This window comes from Pseudonaja textilis, chromosome 2 (assembly GCF_049901715.1).
Source record: "Pseudonaja textilis isolate UNSWEBS1 chromosome 2, rPseTex1.2, whole genome shotgun sequence".
Classification (NCBI taxonomy): domain Eukaryota; kingdom Metazoa; phylum Chordata; class Lepidosauria; order Squamata; family Elapidae; genus Pseudonaja; species Pseudonaja textilis.
Window position 1 is genome coordinate 113,264,975 of NC_141991.1, and position 19,677 is coordinate 113,284,651.

Consider the following 19,677-nt stretch of genomic DNA (forward strand, 5'->3'; position numbering starts at 1 on the left):
TTGGGTTGTTTTTTTTCCCCCTTGCTGCCAATGGACATATTTTGCAATGCTTACGCTGTGCAGCTAAATGAGGTAGCCTCGGGCAACGGAGGAACTGGGGGTAGCCGTCTTTCAGCAGTCACTAAGGAGACTGCACACCGCTTTAAATCCTCTTTTCAGCAGCGAAACCAGTCAATTCCCTACTCTGACTCCCCAAGAGGCACCTCAGGAAGCACATGATGGGTTTACAGCTGTGAGAGGGCAGAAAACAGCATATCCTGTCATGAGAATCTTTCACCTCTGCCACCCCCAGGGACAAGCTCCACCTCTGCAATGAGCAAACTTTAAATGGGTAAAGGCATTCACCCTTTTGGAGCAGCTGCCTAAAAGAAAGTTCGAGAGAGAATATCCCACCCCTGCTCACGACTTGTTTTCCAGCAAAGAGAATGCACACCGAGCAGAAATGTTTGAATCCTCAAGGCCTGACCACGGATCGGATCTGCTCTGCTGTTCCACCCACTCACCCACCCCTCAATCTTTGGGAATCAGAGGAGAGATCAAAAATAGATGGTGATCCTGGTGCCAAGACACAACAGTGAACTAAGAGGAAAAGGACTGCTGGTCCTGGCCAAAAAACCACACATGAATCTTGCAGATGTTTCAGCGTTCTTGGCTGCTTGAAACTTGGAACACTGTTTCCCTTAACCTTAAGCTGCCATAAGCACACACTCCAAGAAGACCATACCAGGGTCTCTACTGGTAGAACCCAACACCCTCAACTACATGCTGGGCAGGGGAAGTGAGTGGGTTTGAGCAGAGACCAACACCATATAGCAGGAAACCTCTGTTTGGACCCTTCCCTTCTTTTTAATCCATTGAATTGAAGCATTCTACATCATCTCTGAAGAATTAAATCTGTACTTTAGGAATGTTTGCTATATAAAGGAGAAGATAAATATTTGGTGGCGTAAGGAAAGGACACATTTTATATACTGGGAATAATTCAGCCATGCCAAGAGGAAGTTGTAAATTAGGAAATGGGAAGAAAAGACTGGGATGAAACCACCCTCAAGTTGAACATGCTCACCTAGTCCAGGATAGGTCCTGCGTTTGCTGAGATTGGCTGATTTCACTAGGAACATACAGGATTGATGAGTCATCCAGGAGCAGAAAATAAGCAGTAGGGCTCCCAGAAAGATGCCACACTACAAAATATGAAGGGGAAATTGTATAAAATACTAGACAAATAATCATCACCCCCTCCCCCAAAACAATTTTTCTTTTATGTATTCTTACTACCATTCCATGTTACCCAGAGGCTGCCAGGTTTTTATTTGCAAGCACATGCTGGCTGTGTTAGAGGAGATTCCCTTACTTCTGAGCAACAACCAGCCAAAATGTGGCATATGAACTCTTTCTTTCCTTTCTTCTTTCTCTCTTTCTCTCTCTCTTTTCTTTCCTTTCTTTCCCCTCTCCCTCTCTTTTTCACACACACACACACACATTTACGGCAAAGACAGAGAGCAGCCACCTATTTGCTAAATGGTTCAGTTGCAATAGCTCCTTGCTTGGAAAGAGAAGCCAAAGCAATTTATGGAAGAGAAAAACCTTCCTGCCCTGCTGATGTGACAGGTTTTGGGTCTATTCCAGAACAGTGATCTGTCTTTAGCTACTACCAGATTCATGTTAAACAAGTTAGCATGCTGTTGATCCAGGGGTTTAAACTCCTCTGCACAAGTAAAACTGGCTGTTCTATCCACTTACAGCATAAACATAAATTACCCTGTTAGCTACCTGTCCTGAAAGCATTGTGCCGGTTTGCTCTCTGGCCACATTTGCAGAGGAAGTGGAAGGAGTTTGGGGGAAAGAGGGGGAGAGAACCTGAATGGCTGACCATTTATGAAAACAATGCATGACGCTGGACAGGAACAAGTGGTGCTACATTTTAATCACAGCTGCTATTTGTTCTGCTTTAATCAAAGGAGTTGCAGCTTTTGAAGCTTCTGGCAACTGTACGCATAACAAACCAATGACCTATTCTAAGGACCCCTTAAATCCAAAGAGCTGTAAAAGCCTTTTTCTTCAAGGGAAGGTTTATTGACATCGGTTAGTAGCTCTGGTATTGAAACAACCAGTCTTCTGAATGTTCCTTAAAGAAACTGCCACAGCACATTTCCCCCCCACACACACACCCACCAAAATGAAGATTATCTCAGCCATTTCCAGATATAGCAAAATAGGACCTGCTCATAGAAAGACTACATTCATGCAATCTTACTGGGCAGAAGTTGTAAAGAAATTAGCATTCTACTACCCTGATCTTCCACCACGCCATTCACGCAGGCAAAGACCACAGCATCTATTATCAGCATCTGGTAACAAGTGTTGCCATGCATTAGGAAAGCATCTGTGACCAGATGTTCATGTGCATAACCACATATCACTGGTGGTAAGCATTTTTATAACCACAAGCACTTAATTACTAACAGCAGTCCACCTCCTGTTAAGTCCAACACAGGAAAATCAACTATGCCCATGAATGTCCCATGCACTAGATGGGCTCCTTGTCTAATTATCAGTGGGGACACTGATCTCCATGGCCTAAAACACAGGTATAGGGGCTCTTTGCTGTAGCACCAATATCAGAATTATAAGCAGACAGACAGATGAAGAAGAGTAAGTGACGCCAAATAAGACAGTGCCATGCAGGTATAAACCCCCTCCACAACCTTACACAATAACTCTTTCAACATTCCCGTACACTTTTTTCTAGGATTATCTAATTTTCGTGTTTACATTTGTAGTTGCAGAACAAATCCTGTTAAAAGTAACCCCATTCCCTGAAATTAGATGTAAGATTGCACTGCCATTGTTTTTATACCGCAAGAACTTCTTAAGAAAAGGCAACAACGAAAGTTGAATGGAATACATGTATCAAAGGTATACATCCTGGAGCATTCAGATATCTCTGGAAATCCTCATCTCCATTCCCTATAAAGAATGCATAAAATCAATGGATGCTTGAAGGATAGGTATCTTACAAGGAAACATGGTCTAAACTAACACTTGTTGCAGGATATAATCCATATTCAACAAACAGCTAACTGCAAACAGCAAACATCAAGGATGATAAGTAGGTAGGAACCAGGATATGTTTGTTGCCGTGAGTCTTTTGTAAAAATAAAGGAAGGATACAAATAAATAAATAAATATACCTAAATTAACCCAAAGTTAAAGCTGACAATAACAGGCCTTTTAATGTATGAATTTGACCAAAGAACTGTGTTCATTTTTGACTAATCATCTCTTCCATCAAGAGATACCTTGATGTAGATCTACATGTGAGAAATATAATCACATCATGGTGCCATCTGTTAACAGACCTACTTAAATGAGTAAAGTGTTTTGCTTTGCTTCATTTTAATGCCATCTGTTGGGAAAAAGATGGAACTAACCAACAGCTAACATTTGATTGGTTGAAATCTTTTGATAATAACAATTTTAACTTTGCAACAATTGTTTTCCAATCTTTTAATGATTTTTTTTTTAAAGCAATGTCAGGCTATCTATTTTCTTAGCAATTTTTAAAAAATGCAGTTAATTTCCTACTTTCTTGAAGCCTGTGTTGTGGGACTACATATTTATCAGGATTGAAAACAATAAAGATATTTGTGGCACGAAATTTTTATAGATCACCATTATACACAAGGAATATTAACCTGAATTAAAGTGATAACTTCAGAATGAGGTGTATGGGTCAATCATATACATACATGATTAGATGATAGAAGGAAATAGTAATGTCAGAATGATATAAAATACAAGAGCTGCAGATAGAGTTAATAACTTATTTAAATTAAAATTCACAAATTGTTGCTGTGGTCTGACATAAACATTCTTGCATTGCTGATACAAGTGACAAGGGCATTCTTTTCTCTCTGTTCAGTCTTTGTGTAATAAACACAAATCATATATCAGCCCTTGGGTGAGCCTGAAAAAACTAAGCAGACTTGGTCAGTAACTAAGACTAGACTGGGAAGTCAAACAATGTACTAGAAGAAGAGAATGGCAAACCTTCATTAATGTTGCCAAGATAACAACATGGATCTACATTTCAGAACAAGCTGACTTTTTGTAGGAATTAACTGGATAGTAGTTATCTATATTGTAGTAATTATTAACAAGCTAAGTAGTAGCATCTAGCTGACCCTGGCTGTTTTTGAAAAGTAAAGCAAGGCTGGATCTAATCTATACATGTACATTTGTTTTTGTTTTTTCCTGCCTGAGTGTAAAACATTAATGTTTTCTACACTGAATTTCATTTTGTTAGATAGGACCCAGTATTCAAGTCTGTAGAGCAAGCTTGTCCAACCCGCGGCCCACGGGCCGCATGCGGCCCAGGTCGGCTTGTAATGCGGCCCAGTGCCCACCCCAACCTTTGTGCAAGAGGACAAGCCAGCGAGGAGGAGGAGAGGCAGGCGCAAGGCGGGGTGAGGCGAGCGCCACGCCAAGCAGCAACAGAAAAGGCGGGCGCTGTCAGAGCCAAAATATCTGATGAGCACCTTGAGCACTCACTGAGAATTGCAACAAGTTCCATCGAAGCAAATATGGATGCATTGGTGGCTGAGAAACAATGTCAAACATCTCACTAACTTCATTTCCAAATAAATTTAACATGTTAACTATGTTTTCTATGGGGTTTTTGGATGATCAGGTATCGTTACTGTTATTTTATTTTATGTGCGGCCCAAACCAAATTTTCATCTTCTACTGTGGCCCAGGGAAGGTGAAAGGTTGGACAAGCCTGCTGTAGAGTTTCCTTCTCGATCTTGAGCCTATTTTCTGGGGTATTGGCTATTCCTGCCAGTTTAGTGTCGTCTGCAAGTTTGATTATTTTCCCTTCTATTCCCTCATCTAAATCGTTTATGAAAATGTTGAAGAGTACTAGGCCTAAATGGCAACTTTGGGGTACCCCACTGCTTACTTCCTTTCATGTAGATGTAGTTTCATTGAAGACTATACATTGGGTGCAATTTGTCAGCTATATCAACAAATTATACAGTGAACTATTCTGAGTTTTCCTATTATCTTCATTTATATGATATGTAATGTAATGCACAATATGTTGAGAAACCTTGCATTTCAAAGGGTGTCAGAGTTGGGAACTCCAGATGACATGCTATGGAATAGTAATTGAAGAATGCGGCACTGATATAAACTATTGATCTCATGTCCTATTTACAGACTATTCATTGGCATATGGATAGCACAATGGAAAGTAGTATTCTGGGCTAAATGAATCTTTTATAGAAGCCACTATAATCTTTTCTAAGTTTATCTCCTAAGAGAGCAATGATAAAATGACACCCTTGAAATGTATTGGGTAACAGCTTCTAATGTCTCAAACATTATATCTAATGGTTACAATGGCTGGGAATTTCAGGAAGCTGCATATTCATTTATTATAATATGTATGCCACTTATTCATTGGACAGGCAATTTCACTTCTGTGTATGTCAGTGTTTTTCAACCTTAGCCACTTTCAGATATGTGGATTTCAACTCCAAGAATTTTCTAGCCAGCCATGTTGGTGTTCGTGATGCACACATATTAAAAAAAAAAGGATTATACATTTTTTCTTAATTACTGAAAAAAACATATTCCAGGGCTCTTTATTCTGTAAAGCCACGTAATGCAAACTTTATACTTTGTGTGTACCTTCAAGTCAATCCTGACATCTTCCTGGAAACATCCCTGCAGTTTTCTTGGCAAGATTTCAGAAGGGATTTGCCACTGCCTTCTTCCTAGGGCTAGTGAGAGAGTGAGCGGTCCAAAGTCACCCAGCTGGCTTTAGGCCTAAGGTGGGACTATGCACTAGGGTAAGGTGGGACTACAATTCAGCCTCCTTGTTTCAAGCCTGATGCCTTAACCACTATACCAAAATGGCTCATAAGGAATGTATCTGGAGCTTAGACACACAGATAATTTCTTAATATGAAACAACCTGGGGCATACGTTTCTAAAATCTACTTTACATTGGATTCCACAATCTGAAAATCTCTCAACATCCATGGCAATGGTGAGGGGGGAAGGAAAAATAGAAAAAAAGAAACAAGATTTATATGACTCTCATATAGATATAAGGTTACTTTAATGATGAACAGAAATAGTTTGTCATTTTTCAATTTATAAAACAAAAGTTTAATCCCAAATTCTACATTTTTGTGCCTATCAGACAAGTCACACAGATGAACAGGTGTCTAAGCACCACATTATACCAAACATGACCAGACAATATAAGAGAGAGGAAGCATTAAAGAAATAATGAATGTTGGAATTCATGTATCAAGAGAACTCTTACTTTTATATGCTATCCTCTTTTATATCAATAATGCAGGACAGATGTTCTAAGAACAGACAATATAACTCAATTTAAAAAGAATACGAAATAAGAATAAAAAGTTGAAACATAAACCTTGAGAAATATAACAAGCAAGCCATGCTACTGCTCCTAAGGTGAACCTATACATTTATATAATAACCATTAATGCAAGATAATACTAAGAAGTTTGGAAGTGGCTTAAAATATATTTTTTTCCAAAAAAAAAAGTAAGAATTAATCCCTGACCAAGAGAAAAGGAAGTACAGGGTTATCAGTTTCAATATACAAAATTGGTACCATGCAAATATGCAGAACATCTGACACACACATGGAGAAATATATGTCCCTCTGACTTAGTGCTGATACCAGGCAACTACCTGGTTTAGTCCCTGCAGTTTTCTTGGCAAGAATTTCTGAAGCTTTTTGACATTGCCTCTTTCCTAGGACTGAGAGGTAAAGACTGGCCCAAGGTCAGCCAGCTGGCTTTGTGCCTCAGGGTTTCTAGCCTGGTGCCTCAACCACTATATACCAAACTGGCTCTTTAGAATAGATAATTACGGGATACGTTTAAAAGTGAAGGCAAGTAATAAAAGGGCATAAAGCTTAGCATAAAAGAAAAAAAGGGCAAAAGGTGACCATAAGGATCAGTTTTAAAGGGGCAATCCCATCTTTAAACTGACAGCAAAATTAATACTCATTAAAATGAGTAGTTTTAATTCTCTTCCCCGGGGCTTCCCAGGGTCCATCCACTAAATGAATATACTAGGAGCAACTTTTCCAACACAAAGATGCTCAGGAAAGGAAAGGAAAGAAGGACAATTACGGAAAGGCCCACCTTGCCACGCAGACCGACTCGAAGGGAGCCCCGGACACGCCGGAGGTCCCGTCATTCCCGCCGTTAAACGCTTAAACCAGGGAAGGGATGGCCGCGCAAAAATCAGACTGACCTGTCGGAAACAGAAGGGCATCGTCAGCACGCTAACCCCGACGATGCTGTTCACAATGTTCATGATCAGACCCCAGTTGGAACCCGAAGGCGCCGAGGAAGCCATCGCCGAGGGGAGTGGGGGAGAAAGGACGCGGGGGAGAGCGGGCAGGTGAAACAGGGGAAGGGAGCCTGGGAAGAGGGAGGGCCAGACTACGGCGGGGGGGGAGGGGTCAGCAGGCCGTTTCGAACACCAGCCTCCCACCAAAACAAACTCTTCTCCTGCAAGCCGGCTCCAACCGCACACGTCGCACGCACTTCCTCATTCCCTTGCTCTGTTGGCGCTTCCGGGATGCGAAACCACCGAGGGGACTTTGCCTAGAGCGGCGCGACTGCAACGAGCGTTGGGTTTGCCCCCGGAGGACTGAAGTCGAGAGGGAAGCGGGAAGTGGGTGGGGAGGAGCGAAGTTGCCATAGCAACTCCTCTTAACGCCGGCGCTCGCCGCCTACTAGGCCGCGGCGGGGTGGAGGGGCCGCTTTTCTTTGCTGCTGCTGGTGGTCGGGAAAACGGGTTTTACTCCGAGTGGATCCCTGGGGAAGACCAAGGCGAAGGCTAAGAGTTCCACGTAGGTGGAGCAACGCGAGACTACGAGGGCCTTACTCGCCCACCAGGATCTCCTCTCGAATTTGGTTTGAATAATGGCGCCTACTCTCGAGAGAATGAGGCACGGTGAATTTCTGAATAATACTATGGGAGATGAATGCGGGAGGATCCGTCTGCTCACAGAGAAGCAGCAAAGGGCGCACCCAACAACCAGTAAAGGCTTGAACTGACAGATTAACAGAGTTGGAAGGGACCTTATAGGTCATCTAGTCCAGGGGTCGCCAACCTTTTGGACCTCAGGAACCACCAAACTCATAATTTTAGTTCCCAAGGACCAGGGTTGCCAGATCGCAGCTTGGCTCTACGGCCAAACTCAAGTCAAAATACGGCCAAATTCGGCCAAATTTTCCAGCCAAATTTTTTTATGCCATATAACATGAGGATATAATGTTTTTTTTGTTTTTTAACTGTTTTTAAATAATCAAATCATTAAAAATAGTCTTTATTCGACAAGTTGATGTGGCGTCATAGGAATTTCTGCATTTCTTTACTCACATCCAGGCTAGGCAGCTCATTTCAAATAACCGCTACTACCGTTTGGAAAGCTCAGGGCCAAATGCAGCGATCCTGAGGAGCGGGGAGCTAGGGCATGAGGGTTTTTAGGGGGATTCCCCCCCCCTGATTGAAAAAATAAAATCACTAAACAAATAAAACGACACAAAAATAGCAATTATATATAGAATCCTTATGAAAACTGAATGCTCAATAACCATCTTTTCAAAAAGAGAGGAATTATCCCAATAATTACATGAAAACAAAGAGTACTTCTAATGTAGCAATGTGAAGAAAGAAAAAGGTAAAAAAACAAACTATAAGATCAAGTCTGTATGATTGAAATAGAAGCAAAGGCATGAATGAACTGCTCTAATATGGAATGTTCATGATATCCTCGTCAATATCCTCAGGATGATCTGGTTGACCGGCTTGGTTTCCGTACATGTTCTCTGATGTGAACAGCTCAAGCATGCGTTCTGTTGCACTGAAATCCGTACAGCACTTTCCCTGAAATTGTAGATTTGTATGAATTCTGATGATGGCATCCAACATTTCCGTCTGTAAGCAATTTCTAGCCTTCGTCTTCACGTGTTACTGCAGACAAAATGCGTTCTACAATGGCGTTACTTGTTGGTGTTGCAAGGCAGGACAGCACATACATTGCCAACTGTTCAAACGGCTGCTCACCCGCTTTGGACTTCTACTGCAACACCCCTGCCCAGAAGGTTGCTGTGTCACTTGGAATTCTTCCATCAAACACTGACTCCTCTGCCCAATGCACATGCAGAATTCTCCGATACTGCTCCTCAATTACAGCTTCATTTGCACTTCGGAGATGAGGCATTGGCAGATCTTGAAATGGAACCCTGGCGGTCTGGCTCAACACTTTACTCAGTGACAAGCTACTTAGACCTTTGAAGACTTCCATCGATGCCGGAAGGCGCTTCTCGAGCTGACTGAGGACTTCACTCAGGAGGCTTGCACAGTGTGTCTTCATCTCTGTTGCCTTGTTGTGTGCGTCAGGGGAACGATTTTCGCTATTCACGAAGGAACGAAGCTCACTCATAAATTTGGCCCCAAAATCAACTCTGTCCAGGTCAAGTGGTTTCCTTTCGCTGTCGATGATATGACATTTCAAATTTTTGTAGTGCACGAGCAATTCTTGCACCATCTCCTCTGGGTCAGCATCAGTTGCTTGAAAAAAAGAGTTGACCCACTCAAATTCGGCAACGATGGGGGACACAAAGTGAAAGTACAAGACGTTCACGGGATCTGACAACATCTCCAGGATCTCCCTGGCCTTGTACCGGCAGGAGGCATCGGCAGTGGGGACGACTGCTGAAAAGTAAGCCTTCAGCTCTTCCCAGTTGATAAGAATGTTGTAGATGACTTTGCCCCTCACCAACCATCATGTTGCAGACAGCTTCTGGAAAGGAAGAGGTGTTCCCTTTCGCTCATCTGTAGCATCCATCACTTTGAACAGATCTGAAAATGCTTCTCTCCGGAGGATACTCTCGCTGAACCACTTGGGAATTTCTGCTAGGAGATACCCCAGGTTTGATGGAAGCTTATCAAACGCCTTCTCAATACAAAGTGCAAGCAAATGACATATGCATCGGTTCAGCTGACAATGAGGCGATTGCTCACAAATTCGAGACCACACAGAGTTGTGCTCCCCAATCATTGCAGATGCACCATCGCTGCCGAACCCGATGCAGTCAACCAGTTTCAGACCGAGTTCATCTAGTGTGTTCCTGAGTATTTCAAAGAGTTCTCTACCTATAGCCCCAACAACGGGCTTTAGAGCAACAAATTCAGTCACAATATGTAACTTTGACTGGTTGAAATACCTGATGACAATACACAGATGCTTGTCAATAGTGATGTCCGTTGATTCGTCGATGAGGATTGCAAATTTTTTGTTCTCGACATCATGCTGTTGAGTCTCCTTCAAAGCAGGGGAAATTACTTTAGAGAGAAGTTTACTGCACTTAGTGCGATAAACTTGAAGGTTTGTGAGTTTGCCACCTTTCCCATTCTTCTTCATAAATTCTGCCAGGTGATCAATAGTGGACGTTGCGCAGTGACACGCTGTAGTCACAGCAAGCTCAATTTCTATGCGTTTGCTTATCTCAATATCCTTGTCTATTTTCGGTTTCTGAAAAAAGGGTAATGCTGCACAATGAGAACTAGCACTTACTCTTTCTGTATGCCCCTTTGTTTTTTCGTGGTCCAAAAGGCAAGAAAGCTTTGGTGCGATTTGTGTCTTGCAAAGCTTGCACAATCCGTGTTCACTTCCATCGCTAGATTTTGTGAGCCACAAGAACTTTTGTTCCCACGATTTATTATATTTTCTACCACTGCCATATTTCCCTTTCCATTTTCCCGTCGCTGCCATCTTCCGTAGGTGTAGAGTTGTTCACTTGTTCGGGGTAAAATATGGTTTAGAGACTAGGCTAACGCTAACGTAAAGCTTCCGCTTGCTAATATACATGCACTGTGCACATACACATTACACATAGCTGCCTTACCATGCATGCAGAGTACACGCACAATGCATTTAGCTAGCTTACATGTACCACAGGCGTATTCTCTTGGTTGCACATCCAGGATTTTCTGTGATGCCGCGCACCAGCTGACGAGAAAACAATCCAGTACTGAGATCCGGGTTAACATCTGCTTATATGACACAGCGCTGTTCACAGAAGGCTTCGGCCTGTGTATTGCATCATTTTTCAGAGGTTTTCAGACAATCTGACAGTCGTTTTCATGCGAATATATTGTATTGAAAACCGGTATTTGGCCAAAATTTCGATTTCCAGCCAAATATATTTGGCCGGAGACATGTTTTTTTCACGGCCAGATTTCTCAAATTTGGCCGGAAAAACGGCCAGATGGCAACCCTGCCAAGGACCACTAACCAGTTGTGTGGGTGTGGCCTAATTTGTGGGTGTGGCTTGGTGGTCATCTGACTGGCTGGGCATGGCTTGTATGTAAATATAAATATATAAATATTGATTTTTTTTATAAAAAAGCAGTTTTTTATCTAAAATCAGGCAAAGCAGGCAGATTGAGTTGCTCACAGAATCACAGATTCATTCAGAGATCTATCTATCTGCCATTGGCTAGCGCAGTCTGTCACATAAAATTTGCTTGCAAGCAAACTCACAAAATTAACTTACAACACACCATGCATGTAAATATTGATTTTTTTATTTAAAAAAGAGCAACTTTTACCCAAAGCAGGCAGATTGTATTGCTCACAGAATCATTCAGTGATCTATCTATCTGCCATCGGCTAGCTCAGTCTCTCAAATTTGATTGCTGTGAGTCTGCACTGAATTTGCTTACAAGCAAACCTTCAGTCCTAAGGGAGATTCGGCTGTGCTGAGCTGAAGATCTAGAGACTAGCTGGAAAGCAGGAAAACCAACCATTTCCTGCTTCCTAGCTAATCTAAATCTCCCGGCACAGTAGAACCAATGAGGGTTGGAAAAATAGCAACTTAGCAGACAAGTTTACAGGGTAAGGAGTGAGTGGGCAGGGAGGGTTCCTGCAGGCCATGTGGGCGGCTCAGCCTTCTGTTTCCGCGCAGTCTGGATTAATTGCTTTGGGGTGATGCTCTGGGGATGAGATTTCTCTGCGGCCCACCAAAATTTTCTCACAGCCAACCAGTGGGCCATGGCCCACCGGTTGGCGACCACTGATCTAGTCCAACCCTGCCCCCTAAGCAGGAGTCCTTACATCATTTTTGACAGATGGCAGTCCAGTTTCTTCTTGAAAGCTTCCAGTGATGAAGCTCCCACAACTTCTAAAGGCAAACAAAAGTTATACAACTACTCCTCAACAGATCACAACCAAATCCAAAATTTCTGTTGTTAAGTGAAACATTTGTTAAGTGAGTTTTGCCCCATTTTACGACTGTTACTATACTCCAGCTCTTTTTTTCCCCCTCAGTTCCTGCATCTGATGAGGACAACATTAACTGTCAGGTGTGTAAGTGAATTTTAAGACTGAACATGGAAGGAGCCGAAGCGCCCATGTGGGTATCTTTCATCTGCATTTGCACAATGTGCTTAACCTGGGTATTGAATTAGCCCACTGCTTCACACAGTAAAGGGAATTATAAAGGTGACCAATGGGTTTGGATTTATATAAGAAAGCAAAACCACAAAAATAGCTTAAACAAGGTAATTTTGCCCAAAGTTGGCATGTACGAAAGCTGCTTCTAAATCTCTACTTGACCTGGTTAACTATGTTTTGGGAGCACGGTAGTAATAGCTGACTAGAACATATGTAGTGGTAGAGAAGAAATTCCATTGCAAAAAAATTCATTTTGAAAAAATAAAGATAGGCAGCTCCATTTCATTTCTTATTTTCTCCCAGGGCTGGTTAGAAAATAATCAAACCCCAAAATATCAAAATCTGCATAAGAGTTCCTGAAATTGTCCAACTACTGGAGGAGCTAGGTACAGTGGATCTATATGTGATATAAATTTATATTTTATATACTGGTAGCCATCGACTTAAAACAGTTTGCTTAGTGACCATTCAAAATTACAGCAGCACTGAGAAAAGTGACTTTTTTATTGACACTTAACAATAGTTGAAGAACTCCACGGTCATACGATTGCTAAGTGAGACAGTTATTAAGTAAGTTTTTCCCCATTTAGTAACCTTTCTTGCCAGAGTTGTTAAGTGAATCATTGCAGTTGTTAAGTTAGTAGCGCAGTTGTTAAGTGCATCTGGCTTCCCCATTGATTTTGCTTGTCAGAAGATTGCAAAGGTGATGATCCCATGACTCCAGGATACTGCAACCGTTATAAATATGAACCAGTTGCCAAGGTTTCTGAATTTCTGATCTTGTGACCATGGGGATGCTGCAACAATCGCAAATGTGAAAAAAGGCCAGAAGTCACTATTTCCCCATCTCCATTCTTAGAATTTTCCCCATCTCTGTTCTTAGAATAACATGAGCCAGGGTAGGCTGAAAGAAGAGTGACTGGCACAACACTGCACAGCAAATATCCACGTCGATATTTGAATCGGATTTTGCTGTTTCACTTTGTCATGGTAACTAGTACACCACAGGGGCTCTCACTGTACAACTCTGAATATCCATGATGTCCGTAGTTTGACCTTTTAGTGGAACATCACAGGAATGCTATTATGGCAGGTTTGTGATCATTTTCTGGAGCAAAAAAAAAGATAACTATGACATACAGGTCACATTTTGGGCGCTTGGCAACAGGCCCACCTTTATGGTCATTTTCAGTGCCTCCCAGTCACATGAATGCAATTTACCATGTTTTCTGACATAAACCAGAGTGTTCTGATTATTAAGGCTTATTGAGACACTAACAAACACACATTAGTCCCAAAATCGTTTTTTCTTTATTTCAATGGCTGTGAATTTTAATCATTCACAGTCCAGTAATGACTCTCAAACAGTTTGTAAATAGTCCCATGGAAGTCTGCCAAAGTCCTTCAGGATAAGTCTGATAATCACACACCTTTCTCTTTTTTGAAATGCTGCCAATGACTAAATTTCCAATTAGTTATACAAGGTCAACCAGAGCACAAATTCAACACAGAGCTTCAGGTTTCAAACCGACCAGTACGAATAAAGTTGCTTCCTACAAAGGTTCCTGTTTCTTTGCTCTTCCTTTATGTTTTATGGGAGAGCCTTACTCCCGAGTTTCCCCTTTTGTCTTAACTGTTGTTGCCTTCTGGCAGCTCTGCACACACGCACACACAGACACACACAGGGAACAGGCTCCCCTTGTCCCTCTGCCTCACTGCTGTCAGATTCTGGAGGCTCCAGAGTCAGCACATAACTCCCAGGTGGCCCTGGGCCCATCTCTGTATTGGACACAGGACCCTCATCTGAGTCCCCCACAGACTCCCGGACTGGCCCATGTTCCTCCGTACTGTCCAGCTTTGCTGCTGTCTCCACAGGCTGCTGGCAGACCACAACACAGAGTTTGTTTCCAGCCTCTTGCAAAATACACCCATTGGGTACAATGGGTTCACTTAAGAGCTGTGGAATTTACCTAATGACTGTTGCAAAAAAAGGTTATAAAATTGGTGTGGTCATGTGATCGACTGGCACAACTTACAACCTAAGAATCCCCCCTTCAAAGTTCAATTATAGTTGTAAATCTAGGATTACCTATTGCACATGACAAGAGATATAGGCAGGAAGTACTAAAGTATACCTAAGAAGGAAGAAGGCTGTGTTTGGCTGTAGGAATTATGATCACCTGATCATCAACTGGTGCAATAGATGTGTATAGCACAAATACTTTTTTCTATCCAAACTCACTTATTAAGGGTTACTAGATGGACTTTTGAGAAGCATACAAAATTGGACAAAGATCCTTTAAGAAATTGAAAGGACAATGGAGCATGTGTGGATTACTCTAGGGATCTGAGCTCAAGGTTGTGGAATTAATTAGTAGTGAGGAGAGGGGAATTAATACATGCCCACAAACATTGAGTTAGCCCCAAAGCTGTTTACATGACTATGGCAAACTTTCGCATTTGGAGAAATCTTTCATCCCTGAAGCTCCCCAATTCCTATTGCACAGTATGCAGGAATCTATGGACTAATTAAGTTTATACAATCATCAATCAGATAGAAACACTTTTATTGCAGTGTGCCACTTCAGGTGGCAGGTGGGAGGTTGCATACTTGAATGCTCACTTATGGGGGGGTTGAACTCCCCACAGGGAGATCCTGCATTTAGCAAACAAGCAATCAGGGAGAAAGCTAGATTGAACTCTTCTCTATGATATGCCTATTTACCTACTCACCAGTGATAATTCACGCTAAGTGATATATTTTGCTATATAAATGTATGCCATAGAGCAAAACTCATTTTCATTTGACTTGTATAGAATAACTTCCAGAAAGATTACATCCTGTGCAGATTAATTTGAAGAAGGGCTATTATATTTAGCTACTGTGATATTCCAGGATAACTCGTATCGGATAGAGATGGTCTTATTTCCTGGGCAACTATTTCTACCAATAGATATTGCATTATGTTGCAACATGTCATAAGAACCTGATGCATATCACAAGAGTAAGCACGATCCAATAACTGAATCCTGGAACAGCAGGTGGGAAAATTTATAACTAAGACCAAATCTTCCTGCTATTTCTAAACAAAAAACAGCAATCATTTATGCTGCGTTATTATTCCATGAATTGCATAGATAGGTAATGTAATGCAGGCTTCTTACAAACTGAAATCATTTCCTCTTTTGCTTTCAAAATTACCTGTGAAGATAAAGGTTTAAAGAGAAAGACAAATACAAATACCTGTAACACTAAATTATTTTCCAGTCTTGAAAAAAAAAACTTATACAATTTCACCAAGAGTTAATCCTTTTTTGAATCTTGCAATTAACAATTTCACCTTGCTATCCAGGCCAGATGCTTTTCCATCACCATTATACTGTATATGTGTATTTGTTTCTTCATTTTATTGGTAGTTTAACTAATTTTACAATGACAGCATGGCTAAGCTATATTGACTTTGCTCATGCCAGATTGGCCCCGTACTGTAGGCCATATCTACACCCCTGTGAATAAAGACAGGCAGTGTTGTTTTATTCGTTGAATTCTCAGTGAGCAAGGGACAGGAAGACTAACTAATCGCCCAACACTACATAAATATCTCAGGCTGAAGATTCTTCTCCAACTATTGCAGTGTACCTACAGAGTTATTCCATCTCCATCCACTTCTCAGCTTTCTTCAACAGCAAGTGGTTCTATGTGTCAAATTGCTTCCTTCACTGAAGTGAATGGTGTCATCACAAGCCTTTTGTATAAGGTGGTGGTGGGAAATCTGAGCAAGAACAAAGAACTCTAACTTGATTTTTATTAGAATCTGTCCGTGAGCATGCACAATGTGTGCCGCATGCTCGTGTGTACACAATTTCCTATAATCTAAACATTCTGCTTCTCTGCTGTAGCCTGTGACTTGGGAACCCCACCCTGTTATTTCACTTTATCCTTTCTGACACAAGCCAACAGCTGTTTGAAGTTGACTCTTGTTCTACACTTCAACAAGAGTTGTGTTCCAGCCAAGGACTGATACCAAGTGTGATTTTTGTAAACTAACCAGAATTTTTAAACCTTCAAAAGGGGGAAAGGAGTCAGTCCTTTGACTGCCTGCCTGACTTTCCCTTGCTCCTGTTTTCCCCATTCCCCTTTTATGTAGTACCCCCACCCCCAAGTCATAAAAATGACAACACATCCAATAGAGGGGGATGGATCTAATTTACTGTCAGCAGCCCTATAAAATCACAGATGGGCTGTAGCCTGGGATTTCTCAATTAGATTATATGCTAAAATGAAATTCCATGGATACTGTCCCAGGACTGATGGTTAGGATTAAACCTGGAGTTCTAAATTATAAAAATGCATATGATTCCTGGAAGCTCTGTTCAGTATGGGGGATCTAACAAGAGGACACTTCTATTTTTCCCTTATACTAAAATTAGGATGTGTTAAATTTTTCAACTTTCAATTTCCAGACATTAGTGGTGCTCAAAAGTTGTAACGTGCCTTGGGGATTATAAAGATATTTAGGTTACTTTAATTTAGACGTGCTTGGTAAGTAAGTACATAAATATAAATATAAATATATATATATAAATAACATTTTATTTCATTCCTATTGTGAGAAGTAAAAAAAGAAGAAATAATTATTCCTGTAAAAGAAAAATGTAAAAAGATCAACATATTTCTCTTCTATATGTTTCTCTTCCATATAACCTCAAACACCCCAGTGAAACTAACACAGACAGAAGTGCTGATGAGATGAAATCCATTCAGCATAAGCTTAAGCAAAAGTCTATTCGAGGATAGTTGTTATGATGACCCAGAAAAGATACTAGTTAGTGTAAACATGGCAGGATGTAGTAACTATTAAGCAAATGTTAAGTTAATGATTGTTAACTATGGAGTTAGACTGTGAACCCAGGCATCATCCTAAAAAGCATCTGAGAATCTTCCAATGCTGATTTTAACCAATTGGGCAGTGATGAAGGTGGGAGGTTTTGGGGTCTTAAGTGTATAAAACTGTCCAATTGTTTTGTCTCATTGCCCTGGTGCCTGTACCCAGAAGAGGGCACGGTGCCAGCTTTTGCAAAAGTCAATAAAGCTCTAGAAATGGTTCAAGATATCTCCTGTTGATTCAAAATAGAGAATTTGTAATCTCACACTATTATACCGCTTAGCATAACAAAGAATGCTAAAGCAGGGGTTGCGTCATGGGCCGGATCGTGAAGTGTCATGTTTTTCGCCTTGGCAGAGCCGGGGTGGGACTGGCCTGTGCGTGATGTATCCGGCCCGCGGGCCACCAGTTTGACAGGCCTCTGCTAGAGGATCTGGCCAGTGATATACCAGCATCCATGACTTTGGGATACAGAGTATGCATAAATACTTTGTCAGATGGATAGACCTATATCTGTTCTGCGCCTAGAAAAAATGACTTCTGCAATGAGTACCATTATGCACATTAGGAAAATTTATACATTGTTCCACAAGCTATATAATTCATTTTGCTGTTCATTGGGTGAAGATGCAAGGAATTATGCAAGGCTTTGAGAACCTGGATTCTGAAATAATTCTACATTCTATAGATTTCAGCAGACATTATCAATGTATTATAATACTTATCTCCAGTCTTAAGAATTGTCCAATTGTTTCTAAAAGCATATTTTCAGGACGGTGTTTTGACACTGTGTGTTAAATTCTATACTTCTGTAGGGTACTGGGTATGGTAATGCTGACATAAGTCCATTGAGTCCTTTATTATCAACATCAGGAATAAGCAACATGATGTTTTAGACTACAACCACAAAACTTCATAGTCTTCCTGGTTGGTGCATTTAATGACTGGATTGAGATAAATGGTCCTATGTCCTACCACTACACTGTATCTATAGTTTGAGAATCAATCATACAGATGTCTTTTCTGGCATAAGGGCTGGCACTGGATCCATGCAGCAGTCCAATTGCAGAATAGGAGAGTAGCACAAATCAGCATTTTTACTGACCTGACCAAGACTTTATTCCAGCTTCTGATAAGGATTCGTGGTGAACTAGACATTCCTGAAGTAGTGGCAACAATATTATGGTAGAGATCAATAGTCAGATAAACTGTGGTTGGTGAAGCCTCTTCAAAAAAAGAAGAAATCATGAAATTGGCCATTTGTACTCAGGACAGCTCTTCCTTGTGATTAAACTGCAGGAACTGAAGTTTTTTTTGTGATGACTTGAAAGTTGAGCCGCTGGGGGTGCTCATAACCATAATATATCCTTTATGGACAAAAGATTTGTCAAGGCTAATTTTTAAATCATTTTCAGAAATTTCTTTTTTTCAATTGTTAGGATCCTTTGAATCAACAAGTTTGATAGCACTGGATGAGTTTCCTTTAATACTTAATGATTAAGAAACTTTAAAGAAAAGAACACATGTCACACTGAATATACAAATGAAACCAGCTGATGTCTCCATAAGTAAATGGTATATTCAAATGGCAAACCAAAAGAATGACCTTGATGTTTTTCTTATATTGGTTTGATAAAAGAGACCTGTTAAAGTTTAGAAGGAATTTTTGGGGAAAGAAAAAAATGGGGGGCGGGGAGTAAAAAAAAAAACAAGCTCTAGTCCAGGGGTGTCCAACCCTGGCAACTTTAAGACTTGTGGACTTCAACTCCCAGAATTCCTCAGCCAGCTTTGCTCTAGTCTAAGGCATTATCTGAAGGGATTAAAGGTCAAGATTGTCAAAAGTAAAAGGAAGGAATATAAGGTTGGTTTATTTGATCAACATTAAAGTAAATATGTTGTTATCTCTGGTAACCTATAATGGATTTTTGCTGACTGATGAGATTTTTAAGGATTTATTTGTAGGTAAGAAAAGAGATAAGGGAAGTAGAGATTATTTGTTGTATTTTAAGTGTTAAGTTACTAAAATTGTTCATAGTAATGAAGAGGAAGTCATTTTATATATATTTTTACATATTCTTATATCATATTCTTATTTTTATTTCTTTTTCTATTTTTTTTAACCTACACTATCTCCTTTTTCCTTTTTATTCCTTTATTTTTTTCTAGTTGATATTAGCGTTTATCTTTTGTAATTGTAATGTTTAATAAAATTATTATAAAAGAACCCAAGACATTTACTTTGCTGACTGTCAGGAGTAAGAGGCA

General features: G+C 40.7%; 1 protein-coding gene across 10 annotated transcripts in view; it reads right to left on the reverse strand.

The window, feature by feature from the left end:
• SLC38A10 (solute carrier family 38 member 10) overlaps nt 1-7,623 on the reverse strand; it is an 80,085-nt gene extending 72,462 nt beyond the window's left edge. For 4 of the 10 annotated variants that reach the window (XM_087924976.1, XM_087924983.1, XM_087924981.1 and 1 more), the window contains exons 1-3: nt 7,552-7,623; nt 7,197-7,308; nt 1,067-1,184 (exon numbers count right to left, since the gene is read on the reverse strand). The gene's annotated coding sequence lies outside the window, so the exon portion shown is untranslated. Of the gene's footprint in view, nt 1-1,066; nt 1,185-7,196 lie in introns of all 10 variants that reach the window. The other 6 variants (XM_026701765.2, XM_026701764.2, XM_087924982.1 and 3 more) reach the window with 3 other exon arrangements.
• Nucleotides 7,624-19,677: the final 12,054 nt, after the last annotated feature.